This window comes from Anomaloglossus baeobatrachus, chromosome 1, assembly GCF_048569485.1.
Source record: "Anomaloglossus baeobatrachus isolate aAnoBae1 chromosome 1, aAnoBae1.hap1, whole genome shotgun sequence".
In the NCBI taxonomy this organism is placed as follows: Eukaryota; Metazoa; Chordata; class Amphibia; order Anura; family Aromobatidae; genus Anomaloglossus; species Anomaloglossus baeobatrachus.
In genome coordinates, this window is record NC_134353.1 from 785,496,984 (window position 1) to 785,524,717 (window position 27,734).

Here is a 27,734-nt window from a genome sequence, read left to right on the forward strand (position 1 = left end):
TGGTACGATAATTTATAACATAGTGTAGGGACTCCCCTATAGAGATTTGCCGTGACGGGGCAGTGGGGCTCAAATCATTGATCAATCATTTGCAAAACATCTCATTGAATTGTTACAGTAGGAATGAATTTGTGAATATTACAGTTTTTATTTTTTCATTGTTGCATGCCATTCATAAGCAGTGCTGGCTCCCCTCCTCTTTGCATTTTTTTGTTTAGGTACCACATCACATTTGAAGTTACTTTGAGAGGCCTAGATGACAGAACATACCCCAAAGTGACACCATTCTAAAAACTGCACACCTCACACTGCTCAAAACCACATCCAAGAAGTTTATTAACCCTTTAGGTGCTTGACAGGAACCAGAGCAATGTAGAAGGAAGAAATAAAAATTTCCTTTTTCTCTCAAAAATGTTACTTTAGCCATACACTTGTGGGGGGGTTTCTGCTGTTCTGGCACGTCGGGGGCTCTGCCAATGTGACATGGCACTGCAAATGATTCCAACTAAATCAGCACTACAATATGGCATTACTTCCCTTCTTCACTTTATACTGTACCTGAAAAGTAGTTTTCGACCACTTAATGGAGTTCTGCTGTACTCAAGAGAAATTGCACAACAAATTGGTTCATTTTCTCCTGTTACCCTAGTGAATTTTTGGCAAATTTGGGGTTAACACAACATTTTTGAGGTATGTATTTTTTTTTTATTTTCATAGTTCAACGTTATAAAATTCTGTGAAACATTTAAGATGCTCACCAACCATCTAGATAATTTACTTGAGGGGTCTAGTTTTGAAAATGGGGTCACTTGTGGGGTAGCTTTACTGTTTAGATACATCAGGAGCTCTCCAAGTGCAAAATGGTGTCCGCTAATGATTCCAGCTAATTTTGCTTTAAGAAATTCAAATGGAACTCCTTCCCTTTTGAGCCCTGCTGTGTGCCTAAACAGATGATTTCCACCATGTATGAGGTATCGGCTTACTCAGGAGAAATTGCACAATTTCTCTTATTACCCTTGAGAAAATGCTAAATTGTATGGCTAAAGTAACATTTTTGAGAGAAAAAGGAAATTTTTATTTCTTCCTTCTACATTGCTCTGGTTCCTGTCAAGCACCTAAAGGGTTAATAAACTTCTTGGATGTGGTTTTGAGCAGTGTGAGGTGTGCAGTTTTTAGAATGGTGTCACTTTGGGGTATGTTCTGTCATCTAGGCCTCTCAAAGTAACTTCAAATGTGATGTGGTACCTAAACAAAAAAATGCAAAGAGGAGGGGAGCCAGCACTGCTTATGAATGGCATGCAACAATGAAAAAATAAAAACTGTAATATTCACAAATTCATTCCTACTGTAACAATTCAATGAGATGTTTTGCAAATGATTGATCAATGATTTGAGCCCCACTGCCCCGTCACGGCAAATCTCTATAGGGGAGTCCCTACACTATGTTATAAATTATCGTACCATAAAAAAAGTTTGTTTAAAAGAACTGAGAGTCCTCAGTAGTTGATACCTTTTAATGGCTAACTGAAAAGATGGTAATAATAATAGCAAGCAATAGCAGTGAGAGTCTCGAAAGCTTGCTATTATTACCATCTTTTCAGTTAGCCATTAAAAGGTATCAACTACTGAGGACTCTCAGTTCTTTTAAACAAACTTTTTTTATGGTACGATAATTTATAACATAGTGTAGGGACTCCCCTATAGAGATTTGCCGTGACGGGGCAGTGGGGCTCAAATCATTGATCAATCATTTGCAAAACATCTCATTGAATTGTTACAGTAGGAATGAATTTGTGAATATTACAGTTTTTATTTTTTCATTGTTGCATGCCATTCATAAGCAGTGCTGGCTCCCCTCCTCTTTGCATTTTTTTGTTTAGGTACCACATCACATTTGAAGTTACTTTGAGAGGCCTAGATGACAGAACATACCCCAAAGTGACACCATTCTAAAAACTGCACACCTCACACTGTTCAAAACCACATCCAAGAAGTTTATTAACCCTTTAGGTGCTTGACAGGAACCAGAGCAATGTAGAAGGAAGAAATAAAAATTTCCTTTTTCTCTCAAAAATGTTACTTTAGCCATACAATTTAGCATTTTCTCAAGGGTAATAAGAGAAATTGTGCAATTTCTCCTGAGTAAGCCGATACCTCATACATGGTGGAAATCATCTGTTTAGGCACACAGCAGGGCTCAAAAGGGAAGGAGTTCCATTTGAATTTCTTAAAGCAAAATTAGCTGGAATCATTAGCGGACACCATTTTGCACTTGGAGAGCTCCTGATGTATCTAAACAGTAAAGCTACCCCACAAGTGACCCCATTTTCAAAACTAGACCCCTCAAGTAAATTATCTAGATGGTTGGTGAGCATCTTAAATGTTTCACAGAATTTTATAACGTTGAACTATGAAAATAAAAAAAAAATACATACCTCAAAAATGTTGTGTTAACCCCAAATTTGTCAAAAATTCACTAGGGTAACAGGAGAAAATGAACCAATTTGTTGTGCAATTTCTCTTGAGTACAGCAGAACTCCATTAAGTGGTCGAAAACTACTTTTCAGGTACAGTATAAAGTGAAGAAGGGAAGTAATGCCATATTGTAGTGCTGATTTAGTTGGAATCATTTGCAGTGCCATGTCACATTGGCAGAGCCCCCGACGTGCCAGAACAGCAGAAACCCCCCCACAAGTGGATCCGTTTTACAAACTGCACCCCTCAGTTAATTCATCAATGATTGCAGTGAGCATTTTGAAACTACAGGTGTGTCACAAAATGTTATACAATTTGGCAGTGAAAAAATAAAATAATAATTACATTTTTACCATGAATTACATTTCCGATTGATTATTGGAGCACAGATTTTCCTAGAAGAGTTTGTCGACTCCGTTTGTAGAGCCCCCAAGTGCCAGAACAGAAGAAATACCTCTGAAGTGACCAAATTTTGGAAATTACACACCTGTGGGAAATAATCTATGGGTATGGTGATGATTTAGTCTCTGGAAAACACCCATGCTGTCAAACGCAATGAATGTTGCAGAATTAAAAATTGGGAATAAGTCTTTGTTGTGCCCAGTACATTGTAGTGCCTGTACATCGTGCCCAGCTCGTGCTTCTGGAAACCTGCACCCTGTACATTTGGGTGGTCTCTACTTACTACAATAATGCCAAACTTGTGGATACTAACAGTGGATTGTTGTGGCACATTGTGGGGCTCTGAAGAGAGGGGGCATTTGGATTTGGAAGCGCAGATATTGCTGGATTTCTTTCTTGAGGGGGGATAACGTTTTTACAGTGCCTTTGTGCTACCAGTAATGTGGAAGTCCTCTATAGTTCCAGAGAACCACCAGCAGTACAGAAATGTATCCATATAAACCCATCAGTACAGAAACACAGCATCAAAGCCCTAATTAGTACAGAAATACATCATCAGAACCATCATGAATACATGCTACATCAACAGTAATATCAGGTCAGACTCATATACATTTGTTTTGCATGCACCTACAACATTCAGTACATCTTTAACAATGGTAAAGAGATACTGAAAGTCATCATCAGACTGCAGACCATACAGGAGCGACAGTACTGATAAGAATTAATCAGTATCACAAATAAACATTTATATCCAGGAACCTTGGGTATGGGGAGACAGGGTGGGGCGGTGGCATGTATATATGGCCACACAGTATGGACAGAGATGGTGGAGAGGGGAATGTATATATGGATACAGTATGGAGGTATAGGATGGGGAGGAATATATGGAGACAGTATGGGGAGAAAGGCTCCATATTTTGGCTATATATACATTCCAGAAAAAGCCACTGGATAGGGTATACAATTATTAAATTTAATAGAGCTAGGTAACCCGGATGAAACCACACCTAAAATATAACCTTTAATAATGATCGGTTAAAAAGACCAACAAACTGTTACGAGGGGGACCCGGGGAAGCGTGCCAAGATGGGAAATGGACAGCTTCCGCCGGTCAAGGTCCACTGTGCGGTGTAAGGGACCGCTGCTATGGTCAGGAAAGAGTGAGCGGGTTGCTGCTAGTGATCGTCTGGAACGTCACAGACAATCTATGTACACCGGTCCGCCCTAACCCGTGAGGGTTGTATGGCTCGGGGCTTCTCGTACTGTGTACCTGATGCACGGGGACGCACAGAGGTGCCTACACACGTGTGCCAGCGGGAGTCACAGGAATATGGCACGGGGGTAGCACAGAGGTGCCCACGCACGTGTGCTTCAGAAACCAAGTGAGTCCGACAGAGACTCGAGGAGCTCACCTGGGACAGGAACACAGCCTGCTAAACGGGATACTGCCGGAGCAGCAAGGCAGGGGCAAGACCTGCAAACTAGGTGCTGCCTGAGCAGCAAGGGCAAAGCCCACAAAAGACAATAATGCCTAAGCAGTGGCGTGGCAGCACGCTGCCAGACATCCAAACATAGAAGGACGGTCACGCACCGCCATGATGGCAGGGGGAGCTTTTAAGGAGGTGTAGCTCCACCCAAGGGCGGGCGTGAGACGGGCGTGACCCAATCAGGGTTCGTGACGTCCTGGCCCAGCCAATCAGGATTCAGCACATCACCAGCCTCGTCATGGGGCCGTGTGATATCAGTGAGCGAATCAGAAGACGTCACGTGGAGCACATGCTCATCTTCCTGCCTCTGGGTCATAAAGGTGGGATCCCCGGTTTCACAATGTGCAGAGACATGGGAAGTCTTGCTGCTTCTCTGAGCATCTATTCTTTGCACACTGCGCAACCTCCCAGAGCCTCCGTGATGCTGTGCAGGAGAGCTGGTGGCAGGCAAGGGATGGGAGACCGCTCCATTCCTTGCAAGGGGAGAACCACTAGGCGTCACCCCCCTGCTGTGTCTCTGAGAAGGCAACTCCTGCAGACTGCGCAGTCTCCCAGACCCTTGGCGCTGCTGAGCAGGAGGGCTCATGGCCGACAAGGAATGGGGGACCACCTCATTCCTTGCAATAAGAGAGCCACGACGTGTAACAACAAACAATACACATAAATTGTAAAAAATCGTCACTATCTGTGTTGCTTTTCAATTAAGGTATTTCTTTAGAGGCTTAATCACAAAAGGACAATTACCAGTAGCAGCAGCAACAATTCCCTATTACCAATGTATTAAACAGGGAATATGGCACTAGTAGCCGCAACAAAAATACCCTGTAACCAATGTATTAAACAGGGAATATGGCAAAAACTGAACGATATCACCAGTCTTCAAAACACTGCAAGTGGGCGTTCCTTAGCCAGTTTATCATGTCAGACTGTAACCACCAAATAGCAAATAGGATAACTGAAGTGAGCACTAATATATATTCTGAGTGCAAGCCAAAAAAATACATAGTACATAAGGATAAGGCTGCACATCAAAGTTAGATAATAGTATAATGCTATAAGCATACCGAAAAACATTGAAGCATACAATGAAAAATTCCACTTGCTAACTTGAAAGTGTGAACAATGAAATGCATACCTGTCATGAATATTAGGAAAAAGGAGATATTTAGCAATCGCATTGATCAATGTAACTGAGCCCCAAAACCTCGTCAAGGTATATCTCTATATTGGGGTCCCTAGCTCTATGACCCTAACTGTGTGTCATCTCATTGCAATTAAAAACTGCTGTGTGTGGAGAGGGGTTACCAAGGACTTTCTTATATAGGAGATGGAAAAAAAATGGCCGAAAGGGGCGGAGCTGTGTTCACATTCAGAAACAAAACTTCATAATACCAAATAGGATAACTGAAGTGAGCACTAATATATATTCTGAGTGCAAGCCAAAAAAATACATAGCACATAAGGATAAGGCTGCACATCAAAGTTAGATAATAGTATAATGCTATAAGCATACCGAAAAATGTGATTGCTAAATATCTCCTTTTTCCTAATATTCATGGCAGGTATGCATTTCATTATTCACACTTTCAAGTTAGCAAGTGGCATTTTTCATTGTATGCTTCAATGTTTTTCGGTATGCTTATAGCATTGTACTATTATCTAACTTTGATGTGCAGCCTTATCCTTATGTGCTATGTATTTTTTTGGCTTGCACTCAGAATATATATTAGTGCTCACTTCAGTTATCCTATTTGGTATTATGAAGTTCTTTTTCTGAATGTGAACACAGCTCCGCCCCTTTCGGCCATGTTTTTTCCATCTCCTATATAAGAAAGTCCTTGGTTACCCCTCTCCACACACAGCAGTTTTTAATTGCAATGAGATGACACACAGTTAAGGTCATAGAGCTAGGGACCCCAATATAGAGATATACCTTGACGAGGCTTTGGAGCTAAGTTACATTGATCAATGCGATTGCTAAATATCTCCTTTTTCATAATATTCATGGCAGGTATGCATTTCATTATTCACACTTTCAAGTTAGCAAGTGGCATTTTTCATTGTATGTTTCAATGTTTTTCGGTATGCTTATAGCATTATACTATTATCTAACTTTGATGTGTAACCACCAAATAGATCCCCTGGTTTTTCCAGGTATTCAAAAGGATCCACAGACATAGGTTCCAACAGACAAATAGTATAGGACTTTCCTCTCAACGCGTTTCAACATATCCTCAGGAGAGTATGAAGCATGTCCAATAATCATAAGTGTCCATCAGAGGACCGGCACAAATGCCACTGTATAAACAAGAAAAATGACCCATTAAGCATTATTATAAAGGAAACGTTACACCACAATCAGTATAACTGCAGACAGCGTACTCACCAGGGTCCCGACACGTGGCACGCATGAATGCTGCACAGCCATACCTGTCGCAGACGCTGCTCATTTAAACTGCATCACTTTACCGCTTTGGCGTGTGACGTCACGTCCGCTTCACAGATGCCCGCCCAACTCTTGGGGGCCATCCTGTGCTGAAACGCACACAGGGTAAGGGGGACGGATTCTTGGAGCGCAGGATACCTGCGCATGCGCAGTATAATCATTCATTCATATGTCAGGTACACAACTTTTTTTCTTTAACATTAGAACCTAACCTGATGAATATGGCTAAAAACTACCAATACAAATTAGTATTGTACAAGGGGCAAATTGCTGCCGCATGTACAACAAATCCAGATAAGAATAGACTGTATTGCTCAAGTACAGGAAACACATCGGGAAGGGGGGAAAAAAGGGGCAAAATATATTCAGATACAACAAAAGGCCCTCAATCCAAGGACATTCGGCAGAGGCAGCACAACCCGAACCTTCTGGGCCTGAAGAGCAAAAAAGAAAGAAAAAGCACCACCATAGGGGCCTACAACTAAATGCCCTAACATTAATTAACATCAACCCTACCTATCACGTGGGGGTCGGCACCCTGAAAGGACAGTGATTGGTGCCCCCACTCGGCCGTCTAATAACCCTCCTATAATGGCCTATTGTAGGGCTACACAAAGGGTGCAAAGGAAAGTATTTCGTTCAGGCCCAGGGGTTTCACTGTTCTAAGCCAAAAGATCCACTTTGTTTCTTGTCTTAGGATTTTGTTGTCCCAGTCACCTCCTCTTGCGGGTGGTGGCACCTTATCAATGCCCTGAAAAAAGACTACACTAGGGTCACCATTATGTTTTTCATTAACATGTCGTGCCAAGGGAGTATCCAATTTTTTTCTGATGTCTCTAAGATGTTCACCTACTCTACGTCTGAATTCTCTCTTGGTCTTGCCAACGTATTCTTTTGAACACATACATGTGACTTTATATATGACCCCCTTTTGTTCTACAATTGATGAAATTCTTAATCATGAAATTCTTAACCATTTGTGCTGGTCCTCTGATGGACACTTATGATTAGTGCAAGAAGAGAATGGCACTTCCTATATATGCGTCTAGGAGATATTGGGGTGCACTTCAGGTTCCAAAGCCAAACAGTGAGAAGTATACAAGGCATTCCCAAGATGATTTGAAGAAATATTTATTCATGTTCGTAACAAAAACGTTTTCGGTCCTATGTGGACCTTCCTCAGTATCACTATACAGAAATAAATAAATACAAAATAAATGGTATACAGCAAAGAGAAAAAAAAAACCCGTACAAACAGTGGTAATAAATGATATACATGTGTCAATTATGTATCATTCACAATATTCAAAATTCATATTGGGTCAAAAAAATGGATCAAAAGTACAAAAAAAACTGAATATAAAAAAAAAAATATATATATATATATATATATATATACATATATATATATATACACATATACACATACACATACATATATAAAAGAAGCAGGAGAGGAGGATAAAGGAGAAAGAAAAAAATGAGGGAAAAGAGAAGATAAATGTCAAAAGAAAAGAGTGGAGAAATGAGTGAAAAAAAGAAAGCAAAGAGCGATTCTGTTAGGGTCATGTATTTGAATGAAAAGGAAGTTCAGCATATACACTTAGGACTAAAGGGTTAATAGAAAGGGGGTGGAAAGGGAAGGAAAGAGTTAAGAAAGTCGTGTGAGCAGTATGGGATCATAGTGGCTTTGCAGCCCAGCGGGCATCTGCCCGGCAAAACAGGTTGCCAGGCCAGGCCTGGTTACGATTGTTGATACTCCCCATATATTTTTTTGATGAGATATCACTCTCACCTACAGATATCTCACTTTTTATCTTAATTACCTTTTCATCTAATTCACGTTATTACTAAGATATATAAAATTACTTTATTTTTTTGTTGTTTTTACAAGTATCCAATGAGAATTATTACAAAGAAACGTCTCCCCACACTTCCCCAATTCCTCTTTCCCTGATTTATTCAACAGATATGTCTTTGTTTACTTAAAACTCAATAAAACATTTCATAGAAAAAAAGTGTTTTCCAAGCCCTATAATAGATGTTTACAGTACTTTATGTGCTAAAACCAAACAATTGTTAAACTATTGCCCAGTTTTCTTATTGTCTTTCCATCCCAATAGACATCACGTGTCCACTTTTATCTCATTTAAAATAGAAAAGCACAATGCAATTTATGCGGTAATACATACTTTAACAATCTTTCTCTCCAGACATTGATTTCACAGCAGGAATATTTTCTCAGATATACTCATATTTTCCTGTTTGCTCAGCTCTTGAAGTTATGCTGTGCCCGATAGTGTTTTCACATGAAATAAATCCATATTACTAATCGATGAAAAGAACATATGCTTTAATCATTGCATTTTCCTTGTTCCAACGAGACATTATTTCAGCATTTATGGAACACGACTTATACATGAAATATTTTATCTTTTAAATGTTAAATAAGAAAAGAAATAAAGTTGCATTAGCAGCATTGTATGCCAATTTGTAAGTCAATAAGACACTTTCTCTTCATAATTGAAGACACCCACAGAGTTGATATTTAACTTTCAGATCTTTGAAGACAAATTTGTCTAATGATAAATAATTGCTATCTTTGTTATGTGTAGACAGATAAACTATATTCTTAATATTTGGCAACAGAAGCAAATGAATATTTTATCAAACTTTAGGTCTACTGCATATTAAAATGGAAGTGAATGATAAATCTTCTTTTCTTGTGTAGACATCGAATGCTGTTGCATGCCTTGGGTGTATCAGAATGATCTGGCAGCATGACAGCATATGACATACTAATAACAGGAATACTCAGGACAGATATTATCATCTTAACCAAATGTGCAGGACAAAAAGGCTATAAAGTCTGCAGTATGTGGAATAAGAATAGCAAAATAAATTAAAGGGAGTCTGTCAGCAGGTTTTTGCTATGTAATCTGAAGACAGCATGCTATAATGGTTAAAACATAGAATTTGGGGATGCCTGTGTTGTTAAGGTCTGATCTTTTGTTTGTTTGTTGTTTGTTTGAACACCAAAACTTATTAATGCTTGGACTACAAGGTCAAGCATACGGCAGTCCGGCACGTCCCCTCCTGTGATTGACACCTCACTGTCAATGTACTATCTCTATAGAAAGCCTGGTGTGGGCAGGGAAGCTCTCTCAGCTCTGCTACTTTGCTAAATCTGAAAATTCTGATTTACCCAATAATCTAAGTGATACATCATTGGGTTCAGGGCCTCTTTGCCTACATCATGCAAAATCCTGACGATAGATTGACATTTTTATGTTCAACCCCCAGCCATGTACTTATCTTTGCTGTGTATCAAAATAAGAGGGACCCTATGCAGCTTTTTTTCTTTTTTTTTTTTTTATTTATTTATTTATTTATTTATTTATTTAAATAAGTAATATTAAAAACAGTGTGCCATCCCCCAATTTTGATACCCAGCCCCATGATAAAGCAGGCAGCTGGGAGCTGGAATTTTCAGGGTGGGGCAGTCCATGTTATTGGGCCCGCCCCCAGCCTAAATGTGTGCCGCCGCCCACAACTGTCTCATCCATTAGATGCGACAATTCCGGCGCTTTATACGGCTCATCGTGATTGCTCTGATTTGGTGGCAATCTCGGTAATATTAGAGGTTAATGACATCTCACAGCTACCAAAAAGCCTTAGATTAGTAGTGGGTAAGAGTCTATGAGACCCCCAATTGCTTATGCTGTAAGTGTAAAGAAATAGACACAAACACCGAAAAAATCCTTTATTTGCAGTAAAATATAAAAACCCACCCTCTTTCTCCTATTTATTAACCCCTCAAACACCCTTGTCCAACATAATCATTATGAGGTCCCACGACGAACTCTGCTCTGTATGTCGCAGCATGCAAGCATTTTAGAAAACATGACCACCTTCTGCGGATTCAGGTAGACACTAACTGAGCCTTAGTTATGAGCAGTAACGTCACTGAATTTCCCTCACAGAGAAGTTTTCCAAGTGTTATTTCCTGTGATTTATGTCCTTGAAATGGGGTAGCTAGGTACTGTTACCTCTTTGTACTTGGGTCATCTGAAGCTGGAAATCTCTCTCAGCAGCAGCCCCTCTCTGTCTGGCATACTGCAGCCTGTTGATACTGTAGAATAAGGTGCAAGCCCATACTGACTTTACCGGTTCCCTGCTGTTGTAAAGGGTGCTTTACATGCTGCGACATTGCTAGCGATCTCGTTAGTAGAGTTGAGCGCGGTTCGCGGTTCGAGGTTCTCCAGTTCTAAGCTCGAGTGATTTTTGGGGCTGTTCGAGATCGAACTAGAACTCGAGCTTTTTGCAAAAGCTCGATAGTTCTAGATACGTTCGAGAACGGTTCTAGCAGCAAAAAGCAGGGCTTTTTACAGCTACAGTGTGCAGGAGCCATCGCTGGCAGCCTGCCAGAAGCTGGTAACCAAGATAAACATCGGGTATCCAAGCAAAACGCTTTGGTTAGTAACCCGATGTTTATCTTAGTTACGTGCAGGAAGCCCACACTTTCCCGCTCAGCTCGCTCCGCCCCCTCCTGCCCGCGGCATGTACACATACATACATACACACACACACACACACACACACATACACACACACACACACACACACACACACACAAACACAAACACAAACCCCCCCCCCGCTCGGCTTACCTGCGGTGATGAAGTCCCGCCATCCCGACCTCAGCGCTGTCACTGTCCTCCATGGCCGCCGCTTGTCACATCACCTCTCGCTTCCGACCCGAGACTGACTAGCGGTGACGTCACGGACCTCTCGCGATACTTGAGGGGAAGGCGCCGGTGATTGAACTCAGTGACAGGGGCTGTCAGTGTGCTGGAGATCAGCGCAGGTAATGTACCTCGCTGACAGCAGCACTTGTCATCCCCTGCAGTGACCTGGGCTGACCCATTGATGTTAGCTCAGGTCACTGCATTGCTCTCCCAGCCAATGGGGAACATCCTGCTCTTCATTGACTGGGACAGTGTGGATCGTCATGGCAACCCCTTGGATTACACCAGACCTGGATTTGTTTTTCAATCTAATAAATTGGTTAAAGAGGGAATGTATTGGGGAGTGTTTTTTCAAATAAAAATGTGTTTGTCGTCTATTTTCTTTTATTACTGACTGGGTTGGTGATGTCGGGTATCTGATAGACGCCTGACCTCACCAACCCCAGGGCTTGATGCCAGGTGACATTACACATCTGGTATTAACCCCATATATTACCCCGTTTGCACCGCACCAGGGCGCGGGATGAGCTGGGGTGAAGCACCAGGATTGGCGCATCTAATGGATGCGCCACTTCTGGGGCGGCTGCGGCCTGCTATTTTTAGGCTGGGGAGATTCCAATAACCATGGACCTCCCTAGTCTGAGAATATCAGGCCCCAGCTGTCTGCTTTACCTTGGCTGGTGATCCAATTTTGGGGGACCCCTACGTGTTTTTTTTTTTAATTATTTATTTAATTTAAAATAACAGCGTGGGGTGCCCTCAGTTTTGGATTACCAGCCAAGGTGAGGTTGCCAGCTGTGGTCTGCAGGCTGCAGCCGTCTGCTTTACCCTAGCTGGCTACAAAACTAGGGGGAACCCTACGTCCATTTTTTTTTTCATTTTTTTGGCTAAATACAAAGATAAGCACCCCTTAGTGCCACATGAAAGGTACCAAAGGTTGCTCCACTTTTTCTCCATTTTTTTCTCCACTTTTTCTCCACTTTTTCTCCATTTTTTTTCTCCACTTATTCTCCACTTTTTCTCCACTTTTTCTCCACTTTTTCTCCACTTTTTCTCCACTTTTTTCTCCACTTTTTCTCCACTTTTTCTCCACTTTTTCTCCACTTTTTCTCCACTTTTTCTCCACTTTTTCTTCACTTTTTCTCCACTTTTTCTCCACTTTTTCTCCACTTTTTTCTCCACTTTTTCTCCTCTTATGCTCCACTTTTTCTTCACTTTTTCTCCTCTTAATCTCCACTTTTTCTCCACTTTTTCTCCACTTTTTCTCCACTTTTTCTCCACTTTTTCTCCTCTTTTTCTCCACTTTTTCTCCACTTTTTCTCCACTTTTTCTCCTCTTATGCTCCACTTTTTCTCCACTTTTTCTCCTCTTAATCTCCACTTTTATTCCACTTTTTCTCCACTTTTTCTCCACTTTTTCTCCACTTTTTTCTCCACTTTTTCTCCTCTTATGCTCCACTTTTACTCCACTTTTTCTCCACTTTTTCTCCACTTTTTCTCCACTTTTTTCTCCACTTTTTTCTCCTCTTAATCTCCACTTTTTCTCCACTTTTTCTCCACTTTTTTCTCCACTTTTTCTCCTCTTATGCTCCACTTTTTCTCCACTTTTTCTCTTAATCTCCACTTTTTCTCCACTTTTTCTCCACTTTTTCTCCACTTTTTTCTCCACTTTTTCTCCACTTTTTCTCCTCTTATGCTCCACTTTTTCTCCACTTTTTCTCCTCTTAATCTCCACTTTTTCTCCACTTTTTCTCCACTTTTTCTCCACTTTTTCTCCTCTTATGCTCCACTTTTTCTCCTCTTATGCTCCACTTTTTCTCCTCTTAATCTCCACTTTTTCTCCTCTTTTTCTCCACTTTTTCTCCACTTTTTCTCAACTTTTTTCTCCACTTTTTCTCCACTTTTTCTCCACTTTTTCTCCTCTTATGCTCCACTTTTTCTCCACTTTTTCTCCACTTTTTCTCCACTTTTTCTCCACTTTTTCTCCACTTTTTTCTCCACTTTTTTCTCCACTTTTTCTCCACTTTTTCTCCTCTTATGCTCCACTTTTTCTCCACTTTTTCTCCTCTTAATCTCCACTTTTTCTCCACTTTTTCTCCACTTTTTCTCCTCTTATGCTCCACTTTTTCTCCACTTTTTCTCCACTTTTTCTCCACTTTTTCTCCTCTTATGCTCCACTTTTTCTCCTCTTAATCTCCACTTTTTCTCCACTTTTTCTCCACTTTTTCTCAACTTTTTTCTCCACTTTTTCTCCACTTTTTCTCCTCTTATGCTCCACTTTTTCTCCACTTTTTCTCCACTTTTTCTCCACTTTTTCTCCTCTTATGCTCCACTTTTTCTCCACTTTTTCTCCACTTTTTCTCCACTTTTTCTCTACTTTTTTCTCCACTTTTTCTCCTCTTATGCTCCACTTTTTCTCCACTTTTTCTCCTCTTATTCTCCACTTTTTCTCCACTTTTTCTCCACTTTTTCTCCACTTTTTCTCCTCTTATGCTCCACTTTTTCTCCACTTTTTCTCCACTTTTTCTCCACTTTTTCTCCACTTTTTCTCCACTTTTTCTCCACTTATTTTCCACTTTTTCTCCACTTTTTCTCCACTTTTTCTCCACTTTTTCTCCACTTTTTTCTCCACTTTTTCTCCACTTTTTCTCCTCTTATGCTCCACTTTTTTCTCCACTTTTTTCTCCACTTTTTCTCCACTTTTTCTCCACTTGTTCTCCTCTTATGCTCCACTTTTTTTCCTCTTAATCTCCTCTTTTTCTCCACTTTTTCTCCTCTTATGCTCCACTTTTTCTCCTCTTATGCTCCACTTTTTCTCCTCTTAATCTCCACTTTTTTCTCCACTTTTTCTCCACTTTTTCTCCACTTTTTCTCAACTTTTTTCTCCACTTTTTCTCCACTTTTTCTCCTCTTATGCTCCACTTTTTCTCCACTTTTTCTCCACTTTTTTCTTCACTTTTTTCTCCACTTTTTCTCCACTTTTTCTCCTCTTATGCTCCACTTTTTCTCCACTTTTTCTCCTCTTAATCTCCACTTTTTCTCCACTTTTTCTCCACTTTTTCTCCACTTTTTCTCCTCTTATGCTCCACTTTTTTCTCCACTTTTTTCTCCACTTTTTCTCCACTTTTTCTCCACTTGTTCTCCTCTTATGCTCCACTTTTTTTCCTCTTAATCTCCACTTTTTCTCCACTTTTTCTCCTCTTATGCTCCACTTTTTCTCCACTTTTTCTCCTCTTAATCTCCACTTTTTCTCCACTTTTTCTCCTCTTAATCTCCACTTTTTCTCCACTTTTTCTCCACTTTTTCTCCACTTTTTCTCCACTTTTTCTCCACTTTTTCTCCACTTTTTCTCCACTTTTTCTCCACTTATTCTCCACTTATTCTCCACTTATTCTCCACTTATTCTCCACTTATTCTCCACTTATTCTCCACTTATTCTCCACTTTTTCTCCACTTTTTCTCCACTTTTTCTCCACTTTTTCTCCACTTTTTCTCCACTTTTTCTCCACTTTTTCTCCGTTCTTTTTCTATGGTCGGTCTACCCATTAGCTCTGCCATGCATACTGTAGCTCTACACCTACTGCACATGTTACTTTATGATTGACATCTCTTTCGTACCAGAGCTGTCTAAGTCTACTCTGACCCCATATTTGTCATTACTATATTGTCCTTGTACTGTATTATGACATTTGTATCATGTGTTTCATTTCTTGCTGTGTTGCAATTTTTTTGTTGCATCCCAATTGTACCTCTACATTGTTCGAGTTTATGTTATTGTTCTCTCACTCTTATGTGATACTGATTATTGTCATTTTTCATGATTACATGCAGATAAGTCCAATCTGACGAAGGCTCAGGCCGAAACGTCATTTGTAACTTGTTTTGGACAAAAACATATATGCTTATGAAAAAAAATTTTTTCTTAATACGGACCAATAAAGAGTGATTTTGCATTACTATCCGTTGTGACTTACTGACTTAGTATGGGAGATTTAGAGTGCCGAGGTTACTCACTAATTTTATCTATTATTACCTCTGAGCACCTATATACCAGTGAGCAGAGCTTCCTCTACAGTAGTTCTCCTGATTAGGCATGCCCTTTCCTCATGAGCAGGGCATTGCAGCTTTGGTAGCAACCATTACGACATGGACTCTGCTGCTGTGGACCCGGGGAGAGTGAGTGCAGATTCATTGCACCCACACTCCTCACATGAAGGGTCCGCACTCCTAGAAAATGGGGGATACGTTCCCTGAGTGTCTCCCCCCCATATTCTAGACGGTCCAGAGTCGTCGTGGGACCCCTTTATTTTTTTTCTTACAATAAATTGGTGAAAGAGGAAATGTTTTGGGGACTGTTTTTTCAAATAAATTTCTTTTGTCGATTTTTTTTTTTGTTAGTACTGACAGTTTATGATGTTGGGTATCTAATAGACGCCATGACATCGCAGACTGCTGGGCTTGATCTCAGGTGACTTTACAGCTAGTATCAACCCGATTTATTACCCCGTTTGCCACTGCACCAGGGCACGGGATGAGCTGGGGTGAAGCGCCAGGATTGGCGCATCTAGTGGATGCGCCACGTCTGGGGTGCCTGCGGCCTGCTATTTTTAGGCTGTGAAGGCCCAATAACTATGGACCTTTCCACCCTGAGAATACCAGACCACAGCTGTCCGCTTTACCTTGGCTGGTGATCCAATTTGGGGGGGACCCTACTTTTATTGTGTAATTATTAATATTTATAAAATAATTATAAAAAAGAGCCTGAGGGGACCTCCACATTGGATCCCCAACCACGGTAAAGCTGCCAGCTGTGGTTTTCAGGCTACAGCCGTCTGCTTTACCCTAGCTGGCTATCAAAAATGGGGGGATCCAACGTCATTTTTTTTTTTAACTATTTTTTAAATAGAAAAAATTAATGGGCTTCCCTGTATTTTGATTGCCAACCAAGGTAACGGCAGGCAGATGGGGGTGGCAACCCATAGCTGTCTGCTTTATCTGCGCTGAGAATCAAAAATACCGCGGAGCGCTACGTCATTTTTTTAAAGATTTATTTTTACAGCACTGTGATGTCCAGCAACCAAAATACAGGGAAGCCCATTTTATTTTTAGTTATTTAAATAAATAATTAAAAAAAATATATATGGGCTCCCGCTGCATTTTTTGTATTGCTAGCTAAGGGTAATCCAAGCAGCTACTGGCTGCTAACCCCCACTGCTTGGTGTTACCTTCACTGGCAATGGAAAATCCAGGGAAGCATTTTTTATTTTTTTTGCCAAAAAACTACAAAAAAAGGACGTGAGGTTCGCCATATTTTTGTATGCTAGCCAGGTATAGCAGGCAGGTGCTGGAAGAGTTGGATACAGCGCTAGAATATGGCGCTTCTATGAAAATGCCATTTTCTGAGGCGGCTGCAGACTGCAATTCGCAGCAGTGGGGCCCAGAAAGCTCAGGCCAACCTTTGCTGCGGATTCCAATCCCCAGCTGCCCAGTTGTACCTGGCTGGACACAAAAATGGGGCGAAGCCTACGTCATTTGTTTTCTAATTATTTCAAGAAATTCATGAAATAATAAAAAAAGGGCTTCCCTTTATTTTTGGTTCCCAGCCGGGTACAAATAGGCAACTGGGGGTTGGGGGCAGCCGTACCTGCCTGCTGTACCTGGCTAGCATAGAAAAATATGGCTAAGCCCACATAATTTTTTCAGGGGGCAAAAAACTTCTGCATACAGTCCTGGATGGAGTATGCTGAGCCTTGTAGTTCTGCAGCTGCTGTCTATCTGTATGGAGAAGAGCAGACAGCAGCTGCAGAACTACAAGGCTCAGCATACTCCATCCAGGACTGTATGCAGAATTTTTTTGCCCGCCAAAAAAATGACGTGGGCTTCGCCATATTTTTGTATGCTAGCCAGGTACAGCAGGCAGCCACGGGCTGCCTCCAACCCCCAGTTGCCTATTTGTACCCAGCTGGGAACCAAAAATATAGGGAAGCCCGTTTTTTTTAATTATTGCACTTATTTCATGAAATAATTAAAAAACAAATGACGTGGGCTTCGCCCCATTTTTGTGTCCAGCCGGGTACAACTAGGCAGCTGGGGATTGGAATCCGCAGCACAGGTTAGCCCGAGGTTTCTGGGCGCCTCTACTGCGGATTTCAGTCCGCAGCCGTCCCAGAAAATGGCGCTCTCATAGAAGCGCCATCATCTGGCGCTGTATCCAACTCTTCCAACAGCCCTGGAGCCGGGTGGCTTGTTGGGTAATCATGAGTTAATACTGGCTTTGTTTTACTAGCCAGTATTAAGCCAGAGATTCTTAATGTCAGGCACGTTTGACCCGGCCATTAAGAATCTCCAATAAAGGGTTAAAAAAAACACCACACAGAGAAAAAATACTTTAATAGAAAAAAATACACAGACACATTAGAGACTCCATCTTTATTGCCCCCTGTCAGCCCTCCACGATCCTGCTCCTCTGTCTTCTTTCTTTCTAGTGTAGTAGTAGTGACGATTGTAGTGAGGATGAGGTTCACCAGCTCATCACTTGGGGCTGGGGAACCTCCATCCTCACTACAATCCTCACTAGTGTAGTAGTAGTGACGATTGTAGTGAGGATGAGGTGCACCAGCTCATCACTTGGGGCTGGGGAACCTCCATCCTCAGTACAATCCTCACTACAATCGTGAACCAGCGTGCAGCCTTCACTCCGTGAGTGATCAGTGCTGGCTGTCAGCGGTAACAGCGGTAACGCTGACAGACGCGTTACCATAGCAACGGTGCTCTCGGAGCCGCGGTTAGCTCCGTTGCTATGGCAACGGTGATCTCCGTTAATGACCGGCTGTGTCAGCCGGTCCCTAACGGAATGGGGAGTCGACCGTGTGCTAGAGCATGTCGCCAGTACACGGCGATACACATATGTGCACCGTGTACCGGAGAGATGCACTCGCAGGTCCTACATGACGTGTCATAGTCATGTGACCAGTCTGTAGCCAATGAGATAATAGCCACGTGACTGGTCACATGGCTATTTTGACGTCACGATAGGTCCTGCATCTCTGCTGGCAGTGCAGGTCACCGGGAGGATTAAGCGATCATCGGATGGAATAGCGGCAGGAGACAGAGTGCAGAAGGTATCGCGGGGACCGGTAAGTGTTATGGCAATGTTTATTAACTGTTTGTGTACATTTATAATGCATTTTTATGTGTTTGTGATTGCCTCCTATTCTAGCCTATACGTTCGAGTTCGGTTCGTCGAACAATCGACGAGCCGAACTCGAACGGGACCCCCGTTCGGCGAACCGGCCTCGAGCCGAACCGGGACCGGTTCGCTCATCTCTACTCGTTAGCGATGTGACACGCCAGATCGCAAATGCGATCTGCCAAGATCGCATATAGGTCGTTTTTATAGCGTCAGTCACATGTGCGATCTCGGCAGATCGCATCTGTCATCGCTAACAAGATCGCTAGCGATGTAACAGCGTATAAAGCACCCTTAAGGCCATTTGCAAAGAACAGTCCATGTGCTCCTCACAAATGGAATTGTTGGGCTTTCTTTTTGTCCAGGTGCCAAAGCACACTGCTCTGAGTCCTGCTTTATCAAGGCACCAATCAGCACATCTTTGGATTTACAGTGACAAGTAACAAGATAATAATGTTTTGAACGCAGATTGTCATGTTACTGTATTGTTAAGGTAGCTTTACACGCTACGATATTGCTAGCAATTTCTAGCGATATCGAGCGTGTAAGCACCCGCCCCCGTCGCCCCTGTGATATCGTGTGATCGCTGCTGCTGCGAACATTATGGCTACGGCAGCGTCACACGCACTTACCTGGTCAGCGTCGTCGCTGTGACTGCCGAACAATCCCTCCCTCAAGGGGGAGGGACGTTTGGCGTCACCGCGATGTCACTAAGCGGCCGGCCAATCAAAGCGGAGGGGCGGAGATGAGCGGGACATCTCGCCCACCTTCTTCCTTCCGCATTGCGGCCGGTGGCAGGTAAGGAGACGTTCCTCGCTCCTTCGGTGTCACACATAGCGATGTGTGCTGCCGCATGAGCGATGAACAACATGGATAAACAACCCTTACCAATTTTTGAGTTTGGGACGACCTCTCCATGGTGAATGATTTTCACCATTTTTGAGGTCGCTTAAGGTCACTGGTAAGTGTCACAGGCTGCGATATCGTTAACGACGACGGATGTGCGTCACTAACAACGTGACCCCGACGAAAAAACATTAACGATATCGTAGCGTGTAAAGCCACCTTTCGTGTTTTGCTCCTGATGTTTCAAATTTTATTTTCCTCATATATACTACAAATTACAAACTGTTCTCTCATTCCTTAATAGCTCAGTATTGTATTAAGTTGATTCTTAAGCTAAAGGTCTCTGGTTCAAATCGAGGAACAGCCATGAAGAAGATTTCCCATGAAAAGCAAAATCACATCATCCAGCTCATTGATAGTGAAGTCTCGACTAAGAAAATGGCCAAACTGCATCATGTTAGTGTCATGACAGTTTGTAGAATATGAAATGAAGTCCATCCACCATTAAAAAGCCAGTTAATAAACATTGCCATTATACTTACAGGTCCTCGCGACACGTCCTGCACTCTGTCTCCCACCGCTTTTCCTTCCGATCATCGCTGTGCCCTCCCGGTACCCAGCTCTGATGATAGGACCTTTCGTGACGTCGTCATAGCATGTGACCAGTCACACGTGTATTATTTCATTGGCAACAGACTGGTCACATTGCTAGACGTCATTGCTAGGTCCTGTCAGTGCATCTCTCCGGTAGGCGGTGGTCGTTTGTGCATCCCCGTGTACCGGCGAGATGCTCTGACACATGGTTGGCTCCCCGTTCTGCTTCCCCATTCTGTTATTCACCGGCTGTCACAGCCGGTGAATGACGAAGATCACCGTTGCTATAGCAACCCGCCTGTCAGCGGTAATGTCACCGCTTACATCACACAGCTTCTGATCACTCACGGAGCAGCAGCGTCTTCCTCCCATGCTGTGCTGTCTCATGTAGCAGCACTGCATGGGTTGATTCTCCTTCAACCCATGCAGCACTGCTACATCAGACAGCACAGCATGGGAGGAATAACGCTGCTGCTCCATGCAGTCTATTCACTCACTGAACGTCTTTCTCCCATCCAGTGCAGCTTGATGTAGCAGAGCTGCATGGGTTGAAGGAGAAAGAAGACAGAAGACGTCATGCTAGGTCCTGTCAGTGCATCTCTCCAGTACGCAGTGTTTGAGCATCACCGTGTACCGGCGAGATGCTCTGGCACATGGTCGACTCCCTGTTGCTGCATGTCGGCGCTCTTTACAGAGTCAGCCCACATGCAAGGACTGGATACCACAGCTGGTGAATAGCGGCACCGGGAATGAGGTGATCGGAGATCACTGTTGCTATAGTAACCCGCCTGTCAGATTACTATTTCAATGGTGGCAGCGATGACGTCACCGCTTACAACCCACAGCCTCTGCTCACTCACTGAGTGATTAGACTGCATGGGAGCAGCATTGTCTTCCTCCCATAAAGTGCTGTCTGATGTAGCAGAGCTGCATGGGTTGAAGGAGAAAGAAGACAAAAGACCAGGATCGTGGAGGTGGAGAGGGTGTAATAAACATGGAGTCTCTAAGTGTATCTGTGTATTTATTTCTATTAAAGTATTTTGTCTCTGTGTGGTGTCTCTTTTTTTACCTTTTATTGGAGATTCTTAATGGCCGGGTCAAACTTGCCTGACATTAAAAATCTCTGGCTTAATACTAGCTAGTAAAACAAAGCTAGTATTAACCAGCGAGCCACCCATCACCAGGGTAACTGGAAGAGTTGGATACAGCGCCAGATGATGGCGCTTCCATGAAAGCGCCATTTTCTGGGGAGGCTGTGGACTGCAATTCACAGCAGAGGGGCCCAGAAACCTCGGGCCAACCTGTGCTGCAGATTCCAATCCCCAGCGGCCTAGTTGGTACTGGCTGGACACAAAAATGGGGTGAAGCCCATGTCGTTGTTTTTTTTTTTTAATTATTTCATGAAATTCATGAAATAATTAAAAAAATGGCTTCCCTATATTTTTAGTTCCCAGCCGGGTACAAATAGGAGCTGAAGGCAGCCGTACCTGCCTGCTGTACCTGGCTAGCATACAAAAATATGGCGAAGCCCACGTCATTTTTTTTTGGGGGGGGCAAAAAACTCCTGCATACAGTCCTGGATGGAGCATGCTGAGCCTTGTAGTTCTGCAGCTGCTGTCTGCTCTCCTGCATACACTAGTGAATGGAGCATGCTGAGCCTTGTAGTTCTGCTCCCCCTGCCTCTCCCTCCAGCATACAGTCCTGGATGCAGTTTGCTGAGCCTTGTAGTTCTGCAGCTGCTGTCTGCTCTCCTGCATACACTAGTGGATGAAGTATGCTGAGCCTTGCAGTCCTGCTTCTCCTGCCTCTCCCTCCAGCATACAGTACTGGATGGAAAAAGGAATGAAGGTTTTACCCAGCTCACCTGCTTGATAGGGGACCGAAGCCTGTGGACCGTGCAAGGAAAAAGTCGGCAATTCTTTGGTAATGATGAAGGAAGATATTCCATCAACTTGAGTCCAAACAGGAAATTCTTTAAAACGATGATTCTTTATTATTTACATATTAAAAAGTCCATGTTGGGGTGAAACAAACCCAAGACAGAGAGGACGCGTTTCAAACACTTGGTTCTTAGTCAATCTCTAAAGTATGTGTTCACAGGACTTGTTTAAAAAGGAGGGAGTAAAGACCCAAACATGTGTTTAATCAAATGGAAAGAGCTTTTCACTAAAGCATTAACCCTGTGAGGGGAACATTTTTTTATGCAGGTATTCACACACGGTAACATAGGAGTGAATGTCAAAAAAAACAAATAAAAAAAACACAGCATTAGTAAGCAAACAGTATTTCATTTCTTTTGTTCAAACCTGTGGGAGTTCTGGTACCCATTAGAAAAATCCACTTAATTTCCCTCTGAAATAGAATATCCTTTAAATTTCCTCCTCTCTTAGGAAGTTTTACTTTCTCAATAGCACAAACTTTCATGCCATCAAAACTACCGGCATGTATATCACGAAAGTGCTGGGAGGCACTAGACAACTTCCTAGATGTAACATTATTCACATCATAGATGTGTTCGGATATCCTTTTTCTTAGGGAACATGAAGTGCTGCTAATATACTGCAGTTGACACATCGTGCAAGAAATCAAATAAACCACATGGTCTGAACCACAGTTAATCATAGAAGTAATTTGGTACGTTTTTTTATCGGCATATGAAGAAACTTTTTTTACATTCAACATATAATGACAAAGTCCACATTTCTTGTGTCCACACTTGTATGATCCTGTGGTAGGTAACCAATTACGGGCAGTTTTTACATCCTCAATAGAATCGCATCTGCTAGTGTGATCACTTTGTGATAGGATGGAACTTAAAGTCGTGTTTCTCTTAGAAACAAACTTCACTCCATCCCTTAATATATGATGTAAAGTGTCATCTGTAGACAAAATTGGAAGATATTTCTTAACAATTCTGATCACATCATAGTAGTTGCTGCTGTATTTTGTGGAAAAAACTACCGGTAATTTGTTCTGAAAGTTACCTTTATTTTTATCCTTATTGTTCATTTCAAGATATTGGGATCTGTTTTTAATATTCGCTTTGATTTTTGCCCTCTGAAGATTTTGAAAATTATACCCTCTGGCCAAGAACCTTCTATCAATACTACTACACTCTGCTTCAAAACTTTCCTGACTGCTGCAGCACCTCTTTGCACGTATATATTCACCTGTGGGGATATTCTCCACTACATGCTTGGGGTGACAACTTTTAGCATGTAGTAGAGAATTGCCTGATATGGGTTTGCGATATAAACTACAGTCAATTTTGCCACTATCAATATTTCCATGGAGTGACATATCCAAAAAATTTATTATCGTTTGATCATGAAAAAAAGTGAATACTAAGTTGTGGGCATTGTTATTAATATAGGAAATAAATTCCTTTACCTTCTGTTCTGGTTTTTGCCACACAATTAGTATATCATCTATATACCGAAGGTATATGATGATATTAGATAAAAAAGGGTTATTTTGACTGAAGATGAATTCCTCCTCCCACCAGAACATAAAGACCCCAGCTAATGAGGGGGAGAAGCGAGCACCCATAGAGCATCCCCGCAGCTGAACATATTTTCTGTCTAGGAAGGTGAAAAAATTATTTTTCAATAAGAAAAAAGTGACTTCTAATAAAAAAGTTTTACCCAGCTCACCTGCTTGATAGGAGACCGAAGCCTGTGGACCGTGCAAGGAAAAAGTCGGTCTTTATGTTCTACAGACAGACATCAGACCGCAGCTGCAGAACTACAAGGCTCAGCATACTTCATCCAGGACTGCATGCAGGAGTTTTTTGCCCCTAAAAAAATTATGTGGGCTTTGCCATATTTTTGTATGCTAGTCAAGTACAGCAGGCAGCTACGGGCTACCCCCAACCCACAGCTGCCTATTTGTACCCGACTAGGAACCAAAAATATAGGGAAGCCCTTTTTTTTTTAATTATTTCATGAATTTCTTGAAATAATTAAAAAAAAAAAAATTACGTGGGCTTCGCCCACTTCTTGTGTCCAGCCGGGTACAACTAGGCAGCTGGGGATTGTAATCTTCAGCGCAGGGAGCCCAAGCTTTCTGGGCACCACTGCTGCGAATTGCAGTCCGCAGCCGCCCCAGAAAATGGTGCTTTCATAAAAGCGCTATCTTCTGGCGCTGTATCCAACTCCTCCAGCTGCCCTGGCGACGGGTGGCTCGCTGGGTAGTAATGGGGTTAGGGCTAGCTGTATATTATCAATTGGTCCTAAGCCTAAAAAACATGCTCTCGCCAATATTAGACATGGCCACCATGAATTTCTAGTACAAATAAAAAAAAACACAACACACAGAAAAATAATTTTATTAGAAATAAAACACAACACAATTAGTGACTCCATCTTTTTTGAAATAAAGAACCCCTCTCCACAGTAATCCTGGGTCAAGGGTTCCGCGCCCTACAATCCGGATCTAACATCATCTGATTGGTTTGCTGGAATGCAAAGTGATCAGATGATGTGTCAGGTTCAAGGGCCTGAATCACATGACACAGCAGCTGATTGTATAAACGGCTTTTATACAATCAGCTGATGCATCAGTGTAAAAAAAACAAAATACAAAAAACAAACTACACACTTCTGTGCAGACTCCTGTCCGACAGCAGCAGCTGATACTTTAGCTGGCCTCACCGCTCTACTTATAGTGTCAGCTGATTCCGTCAGGTGACCGCATCAGCTGATCATCGCCAGGTCTGAGAAAGAGAGAAGAGAGAGAGAAGAGAGAGAGAGAAAGAGAAAAAGAGAGAGAGAAAAAGAGAGAGAGAGAGAAAGAGAGAGAAAGAGGGAAAAAGAGAGAGGGAAAAAGACAGAGAAAGAAAGAGAGAAAGAGAGAGAAAGAGAGAAAAAAAAGAAATAGAGAGAAAGAGAGAGAGGGAAAAAGAGAAAGTGAGAAAAAGAGATAAAAAGAGAGAGAGAGAGAAACAGAGAGAGAGTGAGAGAGAGAGGAAAGAGAGGAGAGAGCAATGCAGCCTCATTCCTCAAACTGCTCCGATTTTAGAGGTGTGTCTCGCGGCTCACAGCTGTTGTCCGCCTCCTCCCCTCAGTGCATAATTCAATTAAATTATAATTATAAATAAATATTAATTATAATTTAAAATTATAAATAAACTAAATCAAATTCTTTACTGGAGCGGCTGGGACGCAAACTCGTGAACTAATTCTCCTTAGGCGGCAGTTTTACCCATTGAGCCACTGCCTGTATTAGGAAGATTTGGTAATGTTGACCTCTGTATTGCAGTAGAGAATCCAAAAGTTAATTATTCAGCTACAAAGAGGAGAGAGGGAGAAAGAGAGAGAAAGAGAGAAAAGGAGAGAAAAGGAGAGAGAGAGAAAGAAAGAGAGAGAGAAAGAGAGAGAAAGAGAGAGAGAGAGGGAAAAAGAGAGAGAAAGAATGAGAAAGAAAGAGAAAGAGAGAGAATGAGGGAAAAAGAGAGAATGAGGGATAAAGGGAGAAAGAGGGAAAAAGAGAGAGAAAGAGAGAAACAAAGAGAGAAAAAGAAAGAGAGAGAAAAAGAGAGAAAAGAAAGAAAAATAGAAAAAAGAGAGAGAGAGAGAAAGAAAAAGAGAAAAATAGAGAAAAGGAGAGAAAAAGAGAGAAAGAGAGAGAGGGAAAAAGAGAGAGAGAAAAAGAGAGAGAAAGAGAGAAAGAGAGAGAGAAAGAAAAAGAGAGAGAGAGAGGGAAAAAAGAGAGAGAGAGGGGAAAAGGAGAGAGAGAGAAAAAGAGAGCGCGAGAGAAAGAAAAAGAGAAAGAGAGAGAGAGAGGAAAAGAGGGAAAAAGAAAGAGAGAGAAAGAGGGAGAAAGAGAGAAAGAGAGAGGAGAGAGCAATGAAGCCTCATTCCGTGAACTGCTCCGAATTTAGAAGTGTGTCCCACGGCTCACAGCTGATGTCCGGCTCCTCCCCTCAGTGCATAATTAAATTAAATTATAATTATAAATAAATAATAATTATAACTTAAAATTATAAATAAATTAAATTCTTTATCAGGTCAGCCGGGACTTGAACTCGTGAGCTATTCCTCCCTGGGGAGCAGCTCTAACCATTGAGCCACTGCCTGTAATGAAAAGCATAGGAAGATTTGGTAATCTTGACCTCTGTATTGCAGTAGAGAATCCAGAAGTGGATTATTCAGCTACAAAGAGGAGAGAGAGGGAGAAAGAGGAAAAAAAGAGAGAGAAAAAGAGAGAGAGAGAAAAAGCGAGAAAAAGGGAGAGAGAGAAAAATAGAGAAAAAGAGAGAGAGAAAGAGAGAAAAAGAGGGAAAAAGAGAGAAAGAGAGAGAGCGGCTTTTGGCTGATATTGTTAGGGTGGTGGGCTCCCCATAATGTGGCGCTCCCCATCCTAACCCCTTATTACCCCGATTGCCACTGCACCAGGGCAATTCGGGATGAGCCGGATAAGGTCCAGTGACTGTCGCATGTAATGGATGCGGCAATTCCGGGTGGCTCCTGGCTGATATTGTTAGGGTGGTGGGCTCCCCATAATGTGGCGCTCCCCATCCTGACAATACCAGCCTTCAGCCATGTAGCTTTTTTTTTTTAATAGTTATTTATTTATTTTACTGCACGATATAGACCCGCCCGCTGGCGGTTGTGATTGGTTGCAGTCAGACAGCTGTCACTCAGCGTGGTGGCATGTCTGACTGCAACCAATCATGGGCGCTGGTGGGCAGGGAAAGCAGGGAATACCAGATTCAATAATGAGCGGCAGCCATTTTCAAAAGAGGAAAAGCCGCCGGAGCTTTGTGACAGCCGTGCAGCTGGTCGGTGAGTAGGGAAGAGAGAGGGATTGTGCTGGGGATGCAGGATGCATGCAAATACACAACGTGCGCACATAGCCTTACTGTGAAAAGCCACGCTTTTGGTGATCGAACCGTTATCGAACGGTAACTCGAACGGCCGAACGTGAAGCAAATCATTCGAGTTCGTCGAACGACTCGAACACCGCCCAAAATCACTCGAATTTGAAATTGGCGAATGGTTCTAATCGAACATTGCTCTCTCTAGTAAACAGGTAATTTGGAAAGATGAGATGAAAGTCAATAGTCTTGGCTCTGATGTGTGCAAATCGATCTGGAAGAAAAACAAGGGAAAAGGGGATAACAGATCAAGAAATTTAAGTAACTATCAAGTTCGGAGTAGGAAGCCTTTAGATATGCGGGAACTTCTAAGCAAAAGGCATTGGATAGTTGATCATGGTCCGGTCTCAATAATAAGCTATATGTGAGTATCCTACAGGAAGAGTTATTTCACACACTTGAGTACTTTGGGTATGAAAAGGACTACCTGGTGTTCCAGCAGGACCACAACCAGAAGTATACGTCAAGTTTTTAAAAAAAACATGATTCAATGACAATGAAGTAAAGGTGCTGGTCCCCACAGTCCACAGACCACAATCCAATTGAACACTTAAGGCCCCTTTACACACTGAAACTTTCTAGCGATCCCACCAGCGATCCCAACCTGGCCGGGATCGCTAGAAAGTCTCTGGTGAGTCGCTGGTGAGCTGTCAATCAGGCATACCTGG